Raw genomic sequence first — 24,305 nt, 5'->3', positions numbered from 1 at the left:
CATCAGAGGGTGTCAGCTGCTTTCACTGCAAGGGTGCTCACTTCACTTCCTCTAGGGATTGTCCCAAGTGGAGGGAGGAGAAAGAGGTCTGTGCGGTGAAGGCGACTGAGGGCATCTCTTTCTACGAAGCAAGGAAAAAGGTGAAGGAGTTGCATGCAACTCCCACACCGAATAGGTCCTATGCTTCGGCAGTGATGTCCCGCCCTGTGATGTGCACTGTGGAGACGCAGACTGATCTCGTGCTTGTTAATCAAGTCACTCACTCTACCTCCACCTCCACCTCTAAACCTCCTGTACGATCCAACTCTCTAACTGACCTCCCTAAAGCTTCATCATACTCACAGGCCGCTGCTGCTTCTCAGTCAGTTAAGCCTAAATCGAAGCCTGACAAGACTGTAAAACATAACTTCACCACCCTTTCAAAACCACGTCCTCATGTCCTCCCTGCTCCTAGCCCAGCGAGGGAGAGGAAGAATAGCTCTTCCTCGGTGGAATCTGGGAGCCTTGTTATTGACCAAAATATGGAGGTTTCCGTCAGCAAGCACCGGGAAAGGTCCCCCGTAACCACTCGCCTGGTCGCGGGGGGCATAAAAAAACTAAACACACTGGCCCCCCCCGTAAATCTTAAACCGCATTCACTATACTACAGTGGAATTGTAGAAGTATTGGGAATAAGTTACACAATATAGCAATCTTGCTTTCTATACACAGGCCAGACGTTGTTTGTTTACAGGAGACGCGCCTGGAGGATCACCCTGATCCTCCACAGTTCAAACACTACCACTCGTATAGAAGATATGAAGGTCACGGAGTAGCCATATACACACATAAATCACACCCACAAACGGAAGTGATTCTAAATTCTACTCTGGAAGCTGCCGCGTGCAGAGTAAAATTTAATAACACGTATCTGTCTATTTGCTCTCTGTACTGTCCTCCACATGGCCCCATTGATAGTGATGCTTTAAATTCACTAGTTGAACATCTCCCTGGGAATAAGTTAGTGTTGGGCGACTTTAACGCCCATCACTATCAATGGGGTAGCTTGAGGATCGATGGTCGTGGGGAGCAAGTAGCCGACCTAATACTACAGTCCAGCCTCTGTCTTCTGAACGATGGTAGAGCGACTCGTGTAGATGATCGTACTGGTAACTTTTCGGCCATTGACTTATCTTTGGCCTCCCTGGTATACATCAAGATCTCTCATGGGACCCTTACGACGACTCCTTGGGAAGTGATCATTTACCCATCTGTCTTTCTTATACACGCGACATCATTTCGGACCCTCCACCTCCAAAATTTAACTATAAGAAAGCAGATTGGGGATCCTTCTCAGGATCGCCAATTTAGATATATCTGGGGAGACCATAGATGTTAAGGTCGAAAATATAACTACTTCCATATTACACGCAGCTGAGGCTGCTATTCCCAAGACTTCTACAGTTCATGCGAAGCATAGAGCACATTGGTGGACGCCGGATTGCCGACAAGCATTAAGAAAACGCAATAGGAGATACAGGATTTTTGATAGTCAGCCCACTGAGAAAAATTTTATTGCGTACAAACAGGCACGGGCTGAGGCAAGGAGAATAATAAGAAGGGCCAAACGTGACTCCTGGCGGTCCTTTGTGTCCACGGTGACTCGTACAACACCATTACGTAAAGTCTGGTCCACCATAAGAATATTAAATAATAAAGGCCCATATTTCCCCATTACCACCTTGCAAGTAAATAATAACATCTATGACGAGCCCGTGGACGTTGCTAACATCCTCGCCAGGAGTTTTTCTCATGCAAGTAGCTCAGCCAATTATGACCCGCGTTTCCAACATCATAAACGCACGGCTGAGCTACAGATATTAGACTTTGCCACAGAAGACGTAAACTCCCCGTACAACCAAGAGTTTACGCTAGATGAACTGCTCCTTGCCCTTAAATCCTGTAAAGACACCAGCCCTGGACCAGACACCATCACGTACGGTATGATCCAGCATCTTAATCAGGACAACCTGATTAAGATGTTAGCATATGGGCGTCTCGAACGTTCCCAAACTCATGGCACTTTGCGCACGTCATACCGATACCCAAAGAGGCTGGTCGTCTTATGAATCCCACTTCATTTCGTCCTATTGTGTTGACTTCTTGTCTATGTAAGGTCATGGAACGAATGGTTAACAATAGGCTTCTTTTTGTTTTAGAGTCGAAGAATTTGTTAAATGATCAACAATGTGGCTTCCGTAAATACAGAAGTTCACTAGATCATTTAATGAATTTGGAGCATTGTATTGCAGAGGCATTTGCCAATAAAGAATTCATGATAGGGGTGTTCTTGGACATCCATAAAGCCTATGACATGACCTGGCGACACGGTGTACTAATGAAGCTCTATGCTTATGGTTTAAGAGGAAATTTGCCTGTTTTTGTTTCAAATTTCTTAAGGGACAGAACTTTCTCTGTCAAATTGCCCCGTAACGTAACATCGGATATATTTATCCAGGAAAACGGAGTGCCGCAGGGAAGTGTGCTTAGTCCTACCTTATTTAGTATTATGATCAATGATATTCTGTCATCAGCTCCCATCCCGAGGAATCTTAAATACTCACTCTATGCTGACGATTGTGCAATATGGCACTCTTCCCGTAATGCACAATTTTCGGCTGGGCGGATTCAAGCAGCCCTTGACTCCGTCCACCAATGGGCCTTGCAGTGGGGATTTAAGTTTTCCGTACGTAAGTGTGCCGCTATAGTTTTCACTAATCGTAACGTACCTAATTTGTGCTTAACTTTGGATAATCAGGCGGTACCTTTTCAAAATTCTGTAAAATTTTTAGGAATACATTTTGATCGTAGAATGAATTTTAAACTTCACGTTAATACTTTGCTTGCTCGTTGTGATAAACCATTAAATGTCCTCAAGTACCTAGCGGGTACTACCTGGGGTGCCGACAGAAAATCTTTATTAATGGTGTATAAGTCCCTTATTCGATCGAAGCTAGACTATGGCGCACAGGTGTATGGCTCGGCATCTGATGCCACGCTGAAAGGATTGGATGTGTTACAGAATAAATGTTTGCGAATGTGTCTTGGAGCTGTACGGTGTAAATTGCCGTGTGAAACTCGTATGGAAGTGGAGGCGAATGTGCCTCCCCTCCGTATTCGCCGTGACCACCTGGCCTTGTCCTACAGCGTAAGGACGTTCAGGAAAAGTAATATCGGCAAAGTGGCCTGTACCCCCCTGCGTCAATACCACCATCTTCTGCGGAGGGTGTGTAGGCCACTTGCCGTTCGCCTCCACTTACTGACTCAGGAGCTTGGTGTGGACCCCAGTGACTGTGACAAGTTGGTGCTTAAAAATATAGCGCCTTGGGAGCCACCCGGCTTTACAGTCGATGTTACATGGCTCCCAGCACCAAAGGCCAAGGCGCCGGAGGCGGAGGTCCACCACATGTTTCGTAACATCATTGTTCGTCACTTGGGGTCCCATCAATTGTACACCGACGGCTCCAAGTCGAGTGAATGTGTGGGTGCAAGTGTGGTCGACTGAATGTGCCCTCAGGTATCGGTTGCCGACTCATACATCTGTGTTTACTTCAGAACTTTTTGCTATTGACAAAGCCATAGACTATGCTCTCACTTCTAGGCATGACTCATTTGTCATATTTTCAGATTCAAAATCAGCCCTTCAGGCAATTGCATCTTGCACTACGGACTTTCATGAGATACAGGGCCGCATCGTTAATAAGTTGCATTCATGCAACAAGTCATTCACGCTGATCTGGGTGCCTGGTCATTGTCGTATCTAGGGCAATGAGCAGGATAACTTACTCTCAAAGTCAGCTGTAGAGCTCGAGGAGACTTGGGACGTTCCTCGTGATCTACGGTCGAGTCTCTCTCTCGGAAAGAAATCAATATATATATTCTGTGGCAAGGTCAGTGGACCAGACTAAATATTCCAACTTGTAAGCCGTACCTGGGCGACTGGGACACTGCCAACCGTCCCAGTCGCCTAGAAGAAAAAGTGTTGGCACGGTTACGGCTTAATGCCACCATTGTAACCCACATAAAACCATATATGGAAAGACGCTTCCCACCGCACTGTGACATCTGTAATGCGGTGTTATCTATTAGTCATATCATCCTGCGCTGTCGGCGATTTATTCGTGAACGCGCTTCACTTATAAATTACTGCGGCGCAGTAGACGCCCCCTTCACCCTTTCCACCATCCTGGGTGATGGGGACATTGTTATGACTGATAAATTGATGGCTTTCTTGAGAGAGACCGGACTGATCAGAGTGATGTGACTTTTTTACTGTGTGGTTATGGTTTTTATGAAAAGTAAATATGTATATATTGTAATATTAATTAGGGTTGACATATTTTAAATAGTTCCTCCTCCCACCGATCTATTTCTAATATTGATGTCCCCTACATTAAGCCAAGTTCCTCGCCTGACAGTCACCAGCTGATGAGTGCAAGTGTGCAATATAGGAAGGTATTGGGCACTTGTAGTCGATGGTGGTCTGCTGGGCGAGGTTCTTCACTTTCTGTACAAAGTATGTAAATACATTATATTATCTTGCTTAAGTTATTCTAATTAGGGACGACAGCTGACGTATATGGAAATGTTCCTGACTCGTCTGGTTCCCTTTCATATACTGATGTCCCCTATATTAGGTTGTGCCTCGACTGACAGTTACCAGGTGATGAGTGCAGGTATGTAATGTAGAAAGGCATTACATATCTGCAGTCGATGGTGTTCTGTTAGTCGAGGTATTTTTCCCATTAGTGTAGGTTTAGCTATTTGTCTCTGTAGGATTTAGTATAGGTTAGCGATTTGTCTGTTACGTGATTAATTTTAGGGTCTTTAGATTAGTTTTACTTTATAATATAAGGTATAAAAAATATAAAACTAAGAAAAAATCAAAAAAATAAAAATACAAAAAAAAATTAATTAAATAAGATTAAAATTATTATATATATATGTACGTTTGCATGAAAGTGTGTCTGTATGTATGCATGGAAGTGTGTGTGTGTGTGTGTGTGTGTGTGTGTGTGTGTGTGTATGTATGTATATATATATATGTTTGTATATATATGTATATATGTTTAAATGTATATACATATATATATATATAAATGGCCTTAATAACCAGGGGCTTCGGCCCCAATGGTTGATAGGCCGAGAAAAAAAAAAAAAAAAAAAAAAAAATCACTCACCCCCCACTTCTCTCCACTCTCCACTTCACCCAGCTACTACCTGCCTCTCCGTCTCTCCTGGTAAATCTGGCCACGTGGTACAACTTTACACTTAACAGGTTCAGTTCCTGTGCAGTTTCTGAGGGTTTACTGTTTGTGGGGCGTTGACTCTGTTCTGTCCGGTTCACGTTCAGCCATAAAACCGCTCAGAAGATTGTGACGCAGTGATCATAGAAGACTAGTAATACTTACTTTGATCGTGCCCCTGCAGTGTGCACCACTTAAAAACTAAAAATGAGTAAGAAATACACACAACATTTTAGAAACGAGTGGCTTAGTGACCCCAAATATGAAAAGTGGCTGAAGAAAATTGAGGAAGATGATACAAAGGGTCTCTGTAAGTACTGTCATTGTTCACTGTCTACCAAATTAAGTGATATTGGGAGACACAGAAATACGGCACAACACAAAAGAGCAGAAGAACCGTTCAGTGGCAAACTACAAACTTTCATTCATTTTGAAACAGTAAGTGACGACGTGAGAGAAACTGAGGGTTGTGTGTCACTTTTCATTGCCGAACATTGCTCGGTTACGTGTGGTAGATCACTTAAGTGAGCTTTGCAAAGCACGTTTTCAAGACAGCAAGGCATGCAGAAATCTCAAGCTGAGAAGGTCGAAGTGTAGTGCTGTAAATGTGCTTGCCCCCTATTTCAGTGATGACCTGAAGGCTGATATAGGCGACAGGAAATTCAGCCTGTTAATTGATGAAAGTAACGATATATCTCTTACGAAACTTTTGGGCATTGTGGTAAGGTACTATTCTGAAAGTAAGAAAAGGATTATAGTTACTTTCTTAAGCCTCGTTCACCTGACTGAATGTGATGCCAATGGAATGTGTGATACTGTGAAAAAATGCTTACAAGATCATGGCCTAGAGCTGCAAAGATTAATTGCCGTTGGAACTGATAATGCATCTGTCATGCCAGGTGTCAACAATGGAGTATATGCTTAACTTAAATGTGAGGTTCCCCATTTGAAATTAATCAGGTGTGTCTGTCATTCACTACAGCTAGCGGTATCTCATGCTGCAACCGAGTGCCTCCCTAGGAATTTAGATTTCATGATACGGGAAACGTATAATTTGTTTTCTCACGTCAAGCTAAGTACAAGGAATTGTATTCTGTGATAAATGAAGGTTAGGCTCCTCAGAAGCTAATACAGCTAAGCCAAACACGCTGGATGTCCATTAAGTCGGCCATTGTTAGAATTATGCAGCAATGGGATGAACTTAAGACTCATTTTGAGATTGCATGGAGAGATGAACGCTGTTTCATGGCTCAGCTTCTTTATGAAATGTTCAATGACAAGAAGAACTATGTATTTCTTATATTTCTGAAGCATATCCTGGGAGAAGTTCAGTCTGTGAATAAGAAGTTTGAGTCGGAGGTACAGGATCCAACTAAGTTGCTTAATGACCTTGTTTCTCTCGTGGGCTCTATTACCGCAAAGATTATCATCCCTGGAAGGAAACTAGAAGAAGGAGAATCGGTGCAGAAGTACTTAGATCCCAATCCTTACTTAGTGTATGAATTTGAAAAGGAAATGTTGCAGTGCAAATTTCCTCAGGAGAAGGAAATTCGTGAACGATGCATAAAATTTGCTGTGGAACTTATAGAACAGCTTTGCCAGCGTTTGCCAGACAATGTTGAAGTGTTGAAGAAAATGTCATCGCTGAGTGTGAGTGCCTAAACCCAATCACGCCTGGAATACTGCAACTAGCACAGATGTTTGTTACTAGTGATGAAATTTTAACACGCATCGATTTCCAGTGGAAAAAACTTCATCACATATTATGGAACCAAACCTCAAACACTCTAGATCTCTGGGCAGAAATTGCTTCATATCAAGATGCATCAGGAGAAAATCCTTTTTGTGACCTTTCAGACTTGGCCTTGACAATACTCAGTTTACCTCACTCAAATGCTGATGTAGAACGTGTGTTTAGTGATATGAACATTGTGAAGTCAAAACTTAGAAACAGGTTGAGCCTCAAAAGTTTAAATGCAATATTGACAATTAGATATGGGCTAAATCGGCATGGAGCTTCCTGTCATAACTATAAGTTACCTAAGGAAGTATTGAAGAAAATTGGTTCCTTGACTCATACGAATCTTCGAAGCAGCAACCTGGAACGTCACAAGATCAAGCTACTCTATACACCGAGGAGGAAGTTGGTGGTTGGGAGTTGGCAGATTTAGAGTAATGGTCAGTAGCCTGTTTTTAAGACATTCATTTACATACTATTTTGCTTGGACGCATGAAAAAGTCTTAGTATCTTTTATTACTGTTTCCTGGTGAGTTTAGCCCTTTTTTTTAGCGCTTTTTGAGGAATGGAATATCAAGTTTACGCCGAAGGCCAAGAACTGGGACCTGAGAGGTCATTCAGCGCTTTGATGAGTGAGATATGAAAGACTATAATTTAAAAGAATGAGTATAAAAATAGGGAAAACTACTACACAATAATTATGCAACTAAAAGTCATGGGTAAAATGAAAACAGGTGTAGACAACAAACCCTAAAACATAACTATGACAACACTAATCACAGCTTGCAGTATAGTCCTGTCTCCTTTAAAAACGCCATACGGCTAGAAACATTTGTCCTATTACCTAAAACAACTGATAGGGATCCCCTATTTGTTAAAAATTTCACCCGAGAACGGGCATAGGTCGGACAGTCCAATAAGATATGCCTGCAAGTTATTGTGACATGACAGATGCCACACTGAGGTGGGACCCCTCGGTCCAAAAGGAACTCATGAGTCAAACGCGTATGGCCAATTCGCAACCTAGTCAACCTTGTCTCAAAACCACGACAAGCCTGAGAAGAGGATGACCAGGCATAGACCGAAGGTCGGATCTCTTTATACGGTACTTCGAGTTATTGGCCAGGGAGGGGGAAGCCCATTTCGCCTGCCACTCAGACCAAAGTTACGGATAACGGTCTTCAGATCAGAATAGGGAACCTTATTATACCCAACAGAAGGAAGAGAACATGCCGATTTTGCCTCTTTATAAGCAAATTTGTTTCAATAGAGATTAACATGTGACGGTATCCAGCAGAACGAAACAAATTTATACTTTGTAGCCAGGTGCCAAAGCCAAGCCTGAATCTTCCTTATTATAGGGTGGAATGTATTAAACTGCTTAATGGCGGTCAAGCTTCCATAGGAGTCTGAATATATTGTAAACGTTTTTCCCGGCATTCAGTAACTCTTCAAGAGCCCTCTCAATAGCAATTAGTTCAGCAGTGAGAACAGAGGCATTGTTTGAAAGCCGTCCAAGACGTGCACCCCCTTAATGGACAACAGCGCAGCCTACACCAAGGCGTGACTTTGAGGCATCAGTATACAACTTTACTGAGTCCCTGTGGAGAAGGTCATGGCGCAAACTTCGATTTGATTTCTGCATCTGAAGAGGTTTTCCTACATATGGTTTTGGGACACACATTAGGTTCCAGAATGAGCCAAGGAGGGAGATTGCTGTAGCTTACTGGTTCAATCTTTTGCTCCTTCAGCGATGCGTCATCCACAGGTAGCATGCGAATCTGGGATGGTATAGAGGCTCTTGAACCACAGAACTTAGACGAGTCACACTGCAACAGAACATCAACACAAAGGTTGGTGTAACGATTGCTCTTAATTCGCGCAATGTAGTGAAGCCCTAACTCATCCCTACGTAAGTCCAGAGGAAGCTGGTCTGTATCTACACATAAACTCTCCACAGGGAAAGTGCAGAAGGCACCCGAGCACAGTCGTAGACCCGTATTGTGGAGCACATCAAGCTCATGAAGTTTAGTCTTACAGGCAGAGGAATAAATTTGGCAAGCATAGTCAATCTGTGACCGGCATAAAGAGTTACAGTGCCTGAGAAGGGAATTCCTATCTGCACCCCAATCAAAACCAGAGACCACCCTAAGGACATTTAATGATTTCTTGACTTTAAGCTTCAGATAATCTATGTGCTGTGACCAAGAGAGACATGAGTCAAAGATCATGCCCAGAAACTTGACCTTCTTCTCAAAAAGGATGATGTCATCGTTTAACTTTCAAGTATGGGACAACCTCCTGGCATGTGCTTCTAGTGAAGCAGACTGCAACAGTCTTGGAAGGTGAAAAGCAAAAAACCATTATCATCAGCCCAACGACAAATAGCATTTATGGACTTTTGCAGGTGATGACCATTCTCAACAGCGTCGTAGCCAGACACACAAACTGCCAAATCATCAGCAAACAGGGAGCCCAGCACAGGGTGGCAAATCTGATCAAGAACACCATTGATAACCACAGTGAAACAGGTGACACTAAGAATGCTGCCTTGGGGAACACCCTCCTCTTGCCTATAAGGGCTGGATACAACATTTCTGACACGAACCTTAATGTAACGTTTCGACCATGATCTAAGTAGGGGAGGTCAGCCAGACAGCGGGGAACCCCTGCCTGCATAACGTCACACTCGCCCCATGCCTTCCCAATCCTTGCTGTCAAGGCTGGCTGGCTGGGGTTGGCCTGGACTCACTCTCTGAGATTCGACCACACAGCTTCATTCATAGCTTCATCTCTCCTACAGTATATTTTATGTCTTTATAACCATTTGCCATAACCATAGTCAGTACGTCAATAAATCACATGAACGTCCGCCTGTAACATTCCACAGCAGGACTTAATTTATGCTTCTATATATTGTTTGTTTTATACTTAACAGCACCTTCACACCAAAGTGGGTAGTGATGTGACTAAGGAAAAGAAAATAACAAAATAACAAAAACATCCACACACAAATACACATTCAATCACATTCACACTCATCTATCTATCTATCTATCTATCTATCTAACTATACTTAAATATATGTATATATATGTACTGTATATATGTGCTGACAAGAGCAAGGAGAGAGCGCAAAACGGGACAAGCTGAACCCGCTCCCCAGAGGGCTGATGTGACGTCACACGAGCTCACCTGAAGTGCTGTCTGGCTGACCTCCCCTACTTACATCATGGTTTCGACAAGAAGGAGTGGATAAAATGAAACATATTTTCCTCTATGCCATATCGAGACAGCTGAAGAAGAATACCAATGTGCCTGGTTGTGTCATACGCCTTCTTGAGGTCAAAGAACACCCCAACAGTCTGACAATAGTTGGCGAAGCTATGCTGGATTTTATTTGAGAGGATCAGGAGGGGGTCTAGTGTCGAAGGGATCTTCCGAAACCCAAACTGGTAAGGAGAAAGCAGCTTTTTGGATTCTAAGTACCACACTAACCTTGCATTAACTAACTTTTCCATCATCTTACAAACACAGCTGGTCAGTGCTATAGGCCTATAGCTGGTAGCCAAAAGGGGGATTTTTGTTTGGCTTGATGATGAGAATAATGAGGGAAACTCTCTAACTGGCAGGAAAAATGCCCGTTTCCCAAATTTTATTAAGGATCTTTAAGAGGAAATTCGTAGCCACAACAGGCAAATTTGTGAGCATTGAATAGAGGATGTTGTCCTCACCTGGAGACGTAGATATAATCGATAACAAAACGTCTTCCAGTTCCCCAAGTGTGAACGGAGCATTATAGGCAGCATTGCAAGAAGATGGAGAAGGTAGAGGCATGTCAGGAATACCATTCCCTGATATTAGAGAGGACTTGGAGACATCAGCAAAATGCCTCCTTAAGGTCCCCACAACCTCAGCAGGATCAGTGAGGAGGTGGCCACCTACTCTCAATGTCGGGTCGAGAGATGGGATAAATTTGCCTGAAAGCTTTCTAATTTTCGTCCATATAACCCTAGAGGGAGTCTTGGAATTAGAGCCGTTGATGTACAATATCCAAGAGTCCCGCTTAGCCTTTTGAAAGTAGCAACACTGCTTTGCCATGGCACGTTGATAAATTTGGCGTGTGGCAGCTGAGCCACTGGTCTTGTAGCACCGATAACATTTCCTCATAATTTTCCTTAGTATGGCACAGGTTTTATGCCACCAGGGGACCACAGGTCGACACGGTTTACCTTTTGACATAGGGATGGCTACACGAGCACTGCCCATAATCACAGCAACAAAATAATCATTGGCTGCTGAGTGACTAGAAAAGGACTCGAAAGGCCTAGCCAGAAGTATACCATTTTTATACTTCAACCAATCAGCCTCCCGCTCCCTCCACCTAGGGGAAGAATGAGCAGGGACATTTTTCACACACTTTAAATGGATTCGGTAATGATCGCTTCCATTCAGAAAAGGATTTACTGACCAATGAAAATCCACAAGAATGGAGGGAGAACACAAGCTCAAGTCATTAACGGAGGAAGCTCCACTACAGACACTGTGGTAAGTCATAGAGCCATCATTGTAAATTGAGAGATTATGCAATTGGAGTATGTCATCTATAATCCTCCCACCAGCATCCAAAGTTGTACCACCCCATAGTGGATTATGGGCATTAATGTCCCCAAGAAGGAGAAGGGGGGAAGGAAGCTGATGTTTTAAGTCTTCAATGTCCTGCTCACTGAAACCACCACCAGGTGGAATATACAAGGAGTATACCGTGAGCGAATATTCCAATACATCCATAACAGCAACAGCTTGGAGAGTCATCTACAATTGAACAGAAGAGTGCTGCAAGGACCTGTGAACAATTATTGCTGCACCCCCATGCGCCCGATTTCCTGGTGGAGGGGGAGAACCGTGGAAGACCTGATTCAATCCAGGATTGTATACCTCAGAGCCCAACATGGTCTCCTGGAGACAAATGATACCTGGATCAAAGTCATGCATCAGAACTTTTAGTTGCTCAGACCTAGAGTGAAGACCCTTACAATTCCATGGCAGGATGTCAGAATGGAACATTACCTGCTAACATCAGAAGCCCCAACCTTTCCGTTACGTGGTTGGGAATATGAAGGCACACGTTTGGTATCAGGGTGCAATGACTGATGACGGCTCCTCACGGACTTGTCAACATTGGATTTGGTGTCTTAGAAGTTTCAGATGAAACAGACAGGTTTTTGTCGCCTGGGAAGGGGATGGACAGCTGTATCAGAAGCTACAGGGGGGGTCAGAGACAGAAGGAAAAGGAGAGACATCCATCGAATGGTCGTCAGGCGTACAGTCCTCATCAAGATTTGAGAACTTATTGAATAGTGGAACACCACCAGTATCCATAGGGGAAGAAGAGTTCCGGGATCTCTTAGAACGGGGAGGACAGGTGAAGTCATTGTCAGCCCTTGCATTCATTGTACGAGAGTGCTCCCCCACAGAGGAAGCAACCGCACTCTGCTTTCTGATGGCCTCTGAAGGACGAGGTGACAACGACATTGCTCGAGAGTGCTCCCCTCACAGAGGGCGCAACTGCATTCCGCTTACTGACGACCTTTGAAGTACGGGGAGACAACAATATTGCTCGGGAGTGGTCCCGCACAGAGGGAGCAACCGCACTTTGCTTACTGACGGCCTTTGAAGTACGAGGTGACAATGACTGGGCAGAGGACGACCGAGAAAAGGAGGGGTCCTTACCATAGACAACACCAGTATCACGGAGGGCTTGGGATGAATGCAAATCTGAAGAAGTTGAAAGACCAAGAGAAGACTTGTCACCAGAAGCAGGAAGAGGCTTGGCGGATGACTGAGGGTCATTCGGCTCAGTGCTGCTAGTAGTAGTGTGAGGAAGTTGAGGGGACTGTACATCAGAACAATGGGATCGAAACCCTGTGATGACACTTCAAAATTTGGAGCTAGGGTGTTTGTGGGCTGTCAACAACCGATGCTGAGCACTTCCATAGCTGATATGCTCATTATCTGCGAGTGCAATTATTTCCTGCTCGAACTGGTACGTTTTTTAATTCAGAGAGTGATCACCACCACAATGCTTGCAGGACTTAGAGTTAGAGCATGATTAAGGGTCATGACTGGCAGTACAAATGAAGCATAACTTCTAACTTTTGCAGAAGTATTTCACATGACCATATTCGAAACAGTTATAGCACTGTGTTGGCCTATGGTGAAACTTCTTGACATGAAACCTCGAATGTCTGATTCTGATGTAGTTCGGCAGATGAGGTGATGAAAATGTCAGACAAATAGCGAACTTTGTGCCTTTCAGCTTCTTTACCGCAGTTACATTCGCAGGGCAATGACGCAGTATCTCTTCATCCTCAAAGTCACAAAGATCACTGCTTTAAATGACTCCTTTAGCAATGTTGAAGGTTTTGTGGGATGACAGACTGAAAAAACGAGTCAGGAGATGGAGTAAATTTAGACAAAAGGGCGGCCTGTGTGTCATTCCCCGCTTTAATTAACAATTTCCTCCCATACCTCTTCAAATTCCCCTCAGGGATAATTCCTATTTTCCTCTCGAAGCATTCAGATCCTTTGATAAAATTGTTGAGTCCGTCCTTATATGTGGCAAACTGCCACTATGGCCTAGGAACATCTCTAGGTATGTCAGGAATGCCATCCTCATCCTCAAAAGGCTTAGGTATAAAGTCAAAGTCATCATCAGACAGATTTGCAACACTGAAAAGTTTAGCCTTGCATCTAAGCCACGCAGTACCTTCATCTAAAGCTTGAAGAGCAGCCAATGCAGAAGCGCTCTCACAGAAGGTAACATAGGCATCAAATGAAGCTCCATCCTGGCACAAAATCAACTTTAACCTGCTCATGACACCAAAAGGTCTCATGGCAGCATAGAGTGTATCGTATGCAATAGCTTCCCGGATTCCGACACAGAAAAGCACTTTTAAATGTGAGTTTTCAACGGCAGGGGATTCATAGGTCTGGCTGTCCTCCACATGAGCACCAAATTCGGGGGGAGTGGTTGCCATGAATAAAGAAAAAACCTTTATTCCTCCACCCCTCCACCCACCATGGAGCCCAACAAGGGGAGGTCAGATGCTAGGGAAAACACCACTGGCGACCCCAGAGGTAGTGGGAGAGTATACGCAGGTAAGCACTGGGGACCCGGACGAGGGCGACCCCAAGACGATAGGAGCCACCAGGCCCCCCAGTGCCCACTTGACCCTAGCCAATGCATGACCAGCCGATTGACCTGGTCGGGCCCAACCAGTCCTCCCGTCTAGCCACAATAAGGGACCAAAAAGGTGTATTGCTAGCCACAGGGCGCATCGTGCAGCATCTCTCAACCCCCTGGACTCCCGTCTCCCAGCAACGCACGGCAAACACGTGGGTAGGCGACAGTCCCACCCTAGATGGCAAGTGGGCATGGACTAACATCACCAGCGGGCCTCCTCCACCAGTGATGTAGGGGGTGCTTGGTCCACGAGACCGACAAATACCGAACCCTATAAAGGTAGGCATGCCTCCAAAGTAGGTGGCACTGCCAGCCACACTTCAAGCCCCTCCACCACGTCAAGGTGACCCTCTCACGGGGAGCGCTTTTTGAGGGTGAATCTAGCTCCATGCTAAATTTTCAGGTGGCAGCTATGGACACACTTGATTCCATGAACGTTTTCCTCAAGCTCTGTGTGTCATGCTGTATTATCACACTATATTATTATTATTATTGTTATTATTATTTAAAAGTTGGCTATTCCAAGTGACTGTGCATTTCCCAAAGCCACGTAGTGAAGGATACAAAAGTTTTAGTTAACTTTAAAAGGAAATAGGTTAAAATACTGGCTTATGCTGTCTTTTTCCCCGTCACTTTTCCATGGCTGCTTTGCGAAGCTCTTGCCATTCCACTGCGTTACTTGCACTTGTGTTTCATGCATGCTAACTGCACACTATTTTATTCACAGAAGGAGACGCCTTACATAATCAGAGGGTAAAAAACCTTCCACATGTTTGATATAACCTTAGTATACTCTCAGAGGCAACTGCTAATTCACTTAATTACAATATATAACGAAGTAGGGAACTTAGGCCACTTGAGGCGATCTTGGGAGGCCGACAAACTTTCAGAATATTGTGCATGAGTTTCATAACTGTTCGGCAGAGAGTGGATGGATATTACTGTCCGCTGTTATGCATTACTTAGGGTGATGCCTGACGATTTTATTCAGCACAGGGAAACCTTATGTAATTAAAGGGTTCGGTATACAAGGCTACACAAAGTCATTAAATATCTGACACCCATGACTATTGTAAAACTCACTGAAGTCTTTAGGTTAAGGTATAAGGGCACAAGTAAACGATGCCATGGTTATTTGAGATAGTTATAAAAGCCTTTGATCATTAGCATGCAAGGATTATGAGTGGTAAAAGTGTATTGATCTTTGGTCTGCCTCGAAAGTGTGAACGAACACTAATTACAGAAATGGTGGCGCTACAGGTTCTTAACTCCTTCAATGACCTATTTTTATATACTATTCTCTGTATATATGCAGTCTTGTGGAGAGTCATCAGGTTGTGAAGCAGTTCATGAAGCCTGTCTGTAGCCCTGTCATGTTATACCAGTGTTCAAACTCTATCCAATTTATTTTATTCATGTTAGATTTTTTGAACCGGACGGGTCTCATACAGCCTTCTTAGCCTCTTGTGTATGAAACATTTTCCAGAGCTAACGAAAACCGCATGGGATAGGAAGAACGAAGTTTTAAAATATTTTCGATGTCATCGTTGATAGTCTATCTTGCATACTTTTCAAAGTTTTAATCAGTATTAATAGTACATCACCCTTAAGGATTCACATATTCATTTGTCTTGTGAACCTTTGTTTCAGATGCGTTACTTTATGTTCATTCCATTGTTTTTGTAGTGTGTATTTATGCGCTGTTTCATATGTACATATTCAGTGATACGTGCGCTTGACGATTCGTACGGTACTATATATATATATATATATATATATATATATATATATATATATATATATATATATATATATATATATATATATATATAATCACTAACTGAATACATTTTTTTGTGGTACGGCTCAATGGTTCAGTATCACGCAGCTGCTGGTTTATTTAGACCTGAGGTGGTGTAGTCAGAGACTGTGCTGGCCAGTTGTGCTCTGGGTTCCTTTCTGAGCAAACACAGATTGATTATCCCGCCCTGTTTCCTTTTACACTGAGGAAAAATATCTTGTTTTCGATTTTGGCTTGGCAAAGTTTGGATTTTTTTTTCATACCTGGGGAATTTCATGGTCGTTCTTGGAATATCTACGTACCACACTCATCCACGTGCCAACATGGCGCTAATACCCATCGTCACACCGGATACATAATATGGTTGCTTTTTTTCACAACTGAGCTAATGGTATTTGTGCCAGTATTTTTACACGTTAGAAGGTCTTGTAATAGATTACCATAGTAAAATGGTTTAACCAAATTCAAATATAACTTTTCAAAATTTAAAAAGAAAAAATGGCATCGAATAACATAGCCTCGGAGTCCCCAGGGGGGGGGGCCATAAATGCCCCCACTTTCTGCCCCTCTCCCGTTGACGACTCAAGATGCCTGGAACCACTGTCTGACTCTCTTCTTCTTCATTTCTGCAACATTAGTGGCCTTTCCTCTAACTTTCGCTCTGTTGAGCACCACCTCTCCTTCTCTAAACCTCACCTTCTTTTTCTAACTGAGACTTAGCTGTCTGAGGCAACTGACAGCAAACCCTTTTCTGTATCCTCCTACTTTCTCTATACTAATTTCAAAGCCAAAGGTGGCTGTTGTGTATATATATGCAACAACTTATCTTGCTCTCGTGTTCCTGAACTCGATTCTTCAGAATTCTCTACGCTCTGGCTTCGGCTTTCCTGTCATTCTCTGACTAAATATATCTGTGCTGTTTACTTATCTCCTAATTCTACTGACTATCAAAAATTCTTTGACGATCTTACTTCTACGATGGAACACATTCTATCCATTTCTCCTTTCTCTGAAATCTCCATTCTAAGAGATTTCAATGTTCACCACCACCTTTGGCTCTCCTCTCCTTTCACTGATCCACCTGGTGAACAAGCCTACACCTTTCCTTAATGACCTAGAGCAGCTTGTACAGCACCCTACCCATATCCCTGATCGCCTTGGAGAGAGTTCCAACATACTTAATCTCTTCCTAACAAGTAAACTAATCCTTCTGCTTACACTGTTATCTTTTCTCTCCGTTGGGCTCCTCCAATCACAACCTTATCACCTTAACCTGTCCTATCACTCCAGTACGGCCTGCGGACCCTCCAAAGAAACGTTGTCTGTGGCACTTTGGATCTGTGGACTGGGAGGCCCTCAGGCAGTACTTCTTTGATTTTCCCTGGAATGATTATTGCTTCCATGGCCAGGAGCCATCTGGGTGTGCCTTGCGCATTACAGAGGTTATTCTCTCGGGCATGGAAGCATACATTCCTTTCTCATATCCGTTGACTAATGCACGAAAGCCTTGGTTTAATCACGCTTGTTCTAATGCTGTCCGCAACAAGGAGAGGGCCTATAAAAGGTACCAGAGCCAACCCACCCCTGAATCACATCTTTTATACGTTTCTGCCCAGAATCGTGCTAAGTCTGTTCTTCGCTCTGCTAAAAATAATTTCATCCATACTAAGTGCTCTCAACTCTCTAACTCGAATTCTTCCCACTCCTCCTGCCACCTTGCCAGAAACCTTTCTAACAACTTTACCTCATCATCCTTCCCTCCTCTGTTCTACTCTGATGGCTCTGTAGCTATTTCTTCTACTGATAAAGCATATCTCTTCGCTCCGGACTTTCTCCTCCAATTCCACCTTACTTGTAGACGATTCTAGTGCTGTTCCTCCATCACTTCCCCCCTCTGACTTCTTCATGGCTGACATTAAAATTTCTTCAGCTGATGTATTTTCTGTTGTCACAGGCCTCAATACTAATAAGGCATATGGGCCTGATGGCGTCCCTCCTGTTGTCCCTGGAACTGTGCTTCTGTGCTTACACCCTGCCTAGGCAAACTCTTCTGCCTTTGTCTGTCAACTTGTACCTTTCCTTCTTGCTGGAAGTTTGCTCTCATTCAGCCAGTCCCAAAGAAGGGTGACCATTCCCAACCCGCTAACTATCGTCCAATTGCTTTAACATCCTGTATCTCAAAAGTTTTCGAGTCTGTTCTTAATAAAAAAAATTTTAAAGCATCTTTCCTATCACAACTTTCTTTCTGATCGTCAGTACGGGTTCTGTCAGGGATGCTCCACCGGCGATCTTCTCACCTACCTTTCAGACTCCTGGTCATCCTCCTTTCGGGACTTTGGCGAAAGCTTTGCCATTGCACTTGACATCTCTAAGGCTTTCGATCGAGTCTGGCATAAATCTTTAATTTCCAAACTGCCCTCTTACAGTTTCTATCCTTCTATCTGTGCCTTCATCTCTAGCTTCCTTTCTGGTCGTTCTATAGCCGCTGTTGTAGAAGGCCATCGTTCTTCTCCTAGATCTATTAACAGTGGTGTTCCTTAGGGCTCTGTCCTATCACCAACTCTCTTCCTTTTATTCATCAATGACCTTCTAAGCTGTACATCTAACCCTATCCACTCATACGCTGATGACTCCACCCTTCACCTTTCCATTCGATTCCCGCAACGTCCATCTCGGTAGTTACTTCAACAAACAAGGGATGAGGCTATAGCACACCTAATGTCTGACGTGGCTCATCTCTAACTGGGGTAAAAATAATCTTGTTTTTAAGGCATCAAAGACTCAGTTTTTGCACCTATCAACCCGACAAAATCTTCCACAGGTATACCCACTAATGTTTGATAATATTCAGCTTAATCCTGCATCATCCTTGGACATGCTTGGGGTTTCATTTACTCGGGACTTGTCTTGGAAAGATCATATTATATCTCTTGTAAACTCTGCTTCCAAGAGATTGGGTGTGCTAAGCCGACTCCGTTCCTTCTTTACCCCTACACAATTGTTGACTCTATACAGGGGTTTTATCCGCCACTGTGTAGAGTACAACTCTCATGTGTGGGGAGGCTCCCCACATACAGCTCTTCTCAATAGGGTGGAGTCAAAGGCTTTTCGCCTCATTAACTCTCCTCCTCTTACTGACTCCCTTCAACCTTTGTCTCTTCGCCGCACTGTTGCATCTTTATCTCTTTTCTATCGCTACTTCAATGGTCACTGCTCCTCTGAACTGTCTGCATGCATTCCTCCACCCCTACGACGGGCGCGTAGCACCCGTCTGGTAGCAAACTCTCATCCCTTTTCTGTCCAACTCTCTAATGCAAGAGTTAACCGTTACTCCCAGTCCTTCATTTATGCAACAGGTCAGATCTGGAACTGTCTCCCTCTGTCTGTATTTCCTACTTCCTATGATCTCCAGTTTTTTAAACGAAGTGTGTCCAGGCATCTGGAAATGATCGGATCTTGAATTTGGCTCTCTCTCATATTTTGTTTTCTCTTGGAAGGAATAGTTTTGCAGGCTCATTGCCTTTGGTTCCTTCTTCCTCACATAAAAAAAAAAAAAAAACTCAAGCATTGAATCGATTTTTTTTTTTTTTTCCCAGAGGGCAGCTAAAACCTGTCATGGTGCAGTAGCTGTGCCTGGTTACATCAATATATTGTTGGCCAGTCTGTTATTCATGATTATGGTTCAACTCCATTACCCTTTTTATTCCATTTTAAGAGAGTACACCAAGCTAAGGCGTCACCTTGACGAGGTGGTGGGGCTTGAAGAGTGTCTGGCAGTGCCACCTATACTAAAGGCCTGCTTACCTTTGTACGGTTCGCCATATTCTGTTAGCCCCGTGGACCAAGCAACCACCCTGCATAACTGGTAGAGAAGGCCTACTGGTGATGTTGCTCGTCTCTGCCCACCCTTCATCTTGGACGGGGTTTTTGCCTCCCCTCGTGTTTGCCATGCATGGCATCCCGTAATGCTGGGAAACAGGTGTCATGAAGGTTGAGTGATGCTGCACGATGCACCCTGCAACTAGCAACACACTTCTCTGGACCTCTAGTCTGGCTAGACAGGCGACCTGGTTGGCCCCGTCCAGGTCAACTGGCTGGTCACTTGTTGGTTAGGGTCAAGTAGCCACTAGGGGTCCTGGTGGCTCGTATCATCCTGGAGTCACACTTATCCATGTTCCTCACTACCTCTGGGGTCGTAACGTGTTATCCCTGGCATATGACCTCGACTTGTTGGGTTCTGTGGTGGGTAGAGGGTGAATGAAATATCTTTTGCTGTATATAGCTTTAATAAAAATAATGTTGACGACCATGCATGTGTCCCCAGCTATTCAAAAACTCCATCTTATTGCCACTCTTGAGCCTTAATAGGCCCCTGGGGACTTCTTTGCCCAGGCGCTGAGCCGGGATTGGAGGGTGTTCACGTTGTGTTTCAGCTCTGGGGTTAGGCCCAAAAGAAACAGTGCCGGAGTTGTACACAAAAAATCTTGTGCTGAAAGCCTCTGTGGGTAGATCACTGCTGGATATTGACATTTTTCTAATTTACACCATGCCATTGTTTCAGCTTGTGTCAGGGAACCTAAAATCTCTGTTCAGTGGGATGGAAGCATCCTTGTTGGTGTTGTCCCCAGAAGAGAGCTCCTGATTACTGGCTCTAACCTCTGTTTCTGGTGCAGATGTTTCATACATTCATGCCACCTTTAACCAGTGTAAGGGCGTTAATTTCTCCCGTGACCACCTCCGATACTCAAAGGCACGGCAGTTGGAGGCACCGCAGTCTACTGGTATGGTGACTGTTTAAGGCCTGCAGAAGAAAATAGATGGTATTATGATTATGACCCCAACTCCAACATTGTTCCTGACAACTGACAAGTTAACCTTGCATGCTTCAGTGAAATTGTGTGGCTGTCACTTCCTGTGCCCTGCTGAGACAGTCACCTTGACATGGTGGCAGTTCTTGAAGTGTGGCTGGCAGTGCCACCTATTCTGTAAGCCTATGTACCTTTGTAGGGTTCGGCTTTTGATGACCTCCTGGACCAAGCACTACCCCTACATCACTGGTGCAGGAGGCCTGTTGGTGGTGTCGCTTGTCCCTGCCCATTTACCATATTGGGTGGGGTTTTTGTCTCCCCACGTGTTTGTCGTGCGTGCCGTCCCATAATGCTGTGAAACAGGAGTCCTGGAGGTTGAGTGATGCTGCATGATGCACCATGCTGCTGGCAACATACCTCTTTGGTCCCCCATTCTGGCTATACAGCCTACCTGTCAATCAGCTGGTCACTTGTTGGCTAGAGTCAAGCAGGCACTGGAGGGCCTGGTGGCTCCTATCATGCTGGAGTCACCCTTGTCTGGGTCCCCCAGTGGTTACCTGCGTACAGTATAGTCCCTCACTGCCTCTGAGGTTGCCAGTGGTATTATCCCTGGCATATGACTCGCCTTGTTGGGCTCCGTGTTGGGTGGAGGGATGAGTGAATGAAGTTTTTTCTTGCTATGTATATGGGTAGTTTATATAATTATTAACAAATCTGAATCTGTCCCTGGCCTCTCCAAATAACAATCCCTTAATGCCACTCTGGAGCCTTAACAGACCCCTGGGGTATATCTTCTTCTGCCCCAGCGTTTTGCTGGGGCTGGGAGGCGTTCACGTCAGGCTGGTGCAGCTCTGGGGTTGGGTCCAGACGAGATGGTGCCTGTGTCTTAAGCAAAAGATCTGGCAATAAAATCTGCTGTGGGTGGGTCAGTGCTAGATACTGATATTTTTTATATCCACTGTGCCTTTGTGTTTGCCTTTGGAATAGAACCTAATATCTCTTCCCAGGGGGATGGAAGCATCCTTGTTGGGGTGTCATCCCAGAAGAGAGCTCTCGCTTACTAGCTTTGACCTCTGTTTTTGGTGCAGACGTATCATGCTTTCCTCATGCCTACTTTAACCGATGGAAGGGTGTCATTTTTTCCCGTGACCACCTCCCATACCCAAGTGGCACGGTTATTGGAGGAACTGCGGGCATCTGATGTGCTTTGTAAGTGTTGAGTTGGTGTATTAACCCCGACATTATTCCTGACATTTGAAGTTAACCTAACCTACCTGTACTCCTGTGAAGTTGGTTTGGCAGTCACTTCCTTTGAAGCCATACATGCCTGCCTCAAAGTGATATTTTCACTGTCAAGACTATGGACATGATAGCTCTTTGCTGCCATGCACAGGCAGGCTTTCTTGGTGTCTGTCTCTCCATAGCAGACTAGGTCATACCAGAGATGGTCCAGAACCCCTTAAATATTATTGCTGTAGGGATCTTCATGCTGTAAATTCTAGAAACTGCCCTCATTACTGTCAGAAGGAGATTTTTTCTATTTAAACACATTGGAAGTTTTTGTTTCGAGGCCAAGAATAGAGCCCAGACTTGCATAATCCAGCCTGGGGTTATTTATGCTGCTATCCTTTCTGGAATGCCAATGCACTGCCCTGTGTCTCGGCTGTGACAACCCATTCCAGCGCCCACTTCTCCAACTGGTGATCGGCTGGATGCTGTCCCCCCCGATTTTTTTTTTATGCAAGGAAGAAGGAGCCAAAGGTCAGAAGCCTGCAAACCTTTCCTCGCAAGAAAAAAAAAATACAAAAGAGAGCCAAAATCAAGATTCATTGTTTTCAAGATGCCTGGACACACTGTGTTTGAAAAACTGAAGATCATAGAAAGTAGGAAATACAGACAGAGGGAGACAGTTCCAGGGTTGACCTGTTGCATAAATGAAAGACTGAGAGTAACGGGTTAACTCTTGCATTAGAGAGTTGGACAGAAAAGAAATGAGAGTTTGTTGCTAGATGGGTGCTATGTGCCCGTCGTAGAGGTGGAGGGATGCAAGCAGACAGTTCAGAGGAGCAGTGGCCACTGAAGTCGCGATAGAAAAGAGATAAAGCTGCAACAGTGTGGCGAAGAGACAGAGGTTGAAGGGAGCCAGTGAGAGGAGAAGAGTTAATGAGACGAAAAGTCTTTGGCTCCACCCTAATGAGAAGATTTGTACTGTTTGTGTAACTGATGTTCGCCCACCCTTTGCTCCGATTGATTCTGCCCCCACTTCGGTGGCTGTGGGTTTGCTCACATCCGTGGTGGCGGAAGATGTCCATGTTAACCGTGTCTTCTTGTCCTGCATTCTCCAGCATGTCCGAAGTTCCGTCTGTACCTGGAAAACGCCACCGTGGTTCTTCAGAGTCCTCTGAGCCTGAAAACCATCCACCAAAGGTCTCTGTTGTGGAACCTTGTGTTGACCTCTCTGCTGTTCCCTCTGCCCTGGAGGCTGAGGGGTCTAGCCAGCTGGTCTGAAGTTGATGGTTCGCCTGTAGTCCATACCCACCTGGGGGTGGCGTAGCACAGACCATTGGTGCTTCATTTCTGCCACATACCATGTCATCTTCGCAGGGTTCTGGTCCTTTGGACTCACTATTTTTGGGGTATCTGGTGGTGGTAGTAGCCATCCTACATCACCCAGGGTGGCCTCCAAGCCACCTTTCAAGCAAAATGTTGTTCCACCTCAGAGGAGTGTTGTAAAACTTTAATCCTCGTCCTCAGGTTTGCCTTCGGATTTTCGGCATAGGGTACATCGACCAGCAGTACATTCTGGCAGGTCTCTGCGGTGGCCTGAGATGCTGGCAGACTTCCATCGGTTGGTGAGGCAGTTTCCACAATACCTGTCGGCTCGCTATCATGGTGCTGCCTCAGCTTGTCGTCGCTGCTAGGATAAAAAATAATGAGCCACAATATTCTTTTTTTTTTTTTTTTATGCGAGGAAGAAGGAACCAAAGGCCATGAGCCTGCAGTAACAGTTCCCTCCAAGAGAAAAACAAAATACAATAGAGAGCCAAATTCAAGATCTGATCATTTTGAGATGCCTGGACACACTGCGTTTGAAAGACTGGAGATCATAGGCAGCAGGAAATACAGACAGAGGGAGACAGTTCCAGAGCTGACCTGTTGCATAAATGAAAGACTGGGAGTAACGGTTAACTCTTGCATTAGAGAGTTGGACAGAAAAGGGATGAGAGTTTGCTGCCAGACGGGTGCTACGCGCCCGTCGTAGAGGTGGAGAAATGCAAGCAGACAGTTCAGGGAGCAGTGACCATTAAAGTAGCGATAGAAAAGAGATAAAGATGAAATAGTGCGGCGAAGAGACAGAGGTTGACAGGAGTCAGTAAGAGGAGGAGTTAATGAGACAAAAAGCCTTTGACTCCACCCTATTGAGAAG

This window comes from Coenobita brevimanus, chromosome 70 (assembly GCF_032717465.1).
Source record: "Coenobita brevimanus isolate Jiangsu-jjx chromosome 70, ASM3271746v2, whole genome shotgun sequence".
Classification (NCBI taxonomy): Eukaryota; Metazoa; Arthropoda; class Malacostraca; order Decapoda; family Coenobitidae; genus Coenobita; species Coenobita brevimanus.
The sequence above is the reverse complement of the archived record's forward strand: the minus strand, read 5'-3'. Positions refer to the sequence as shown.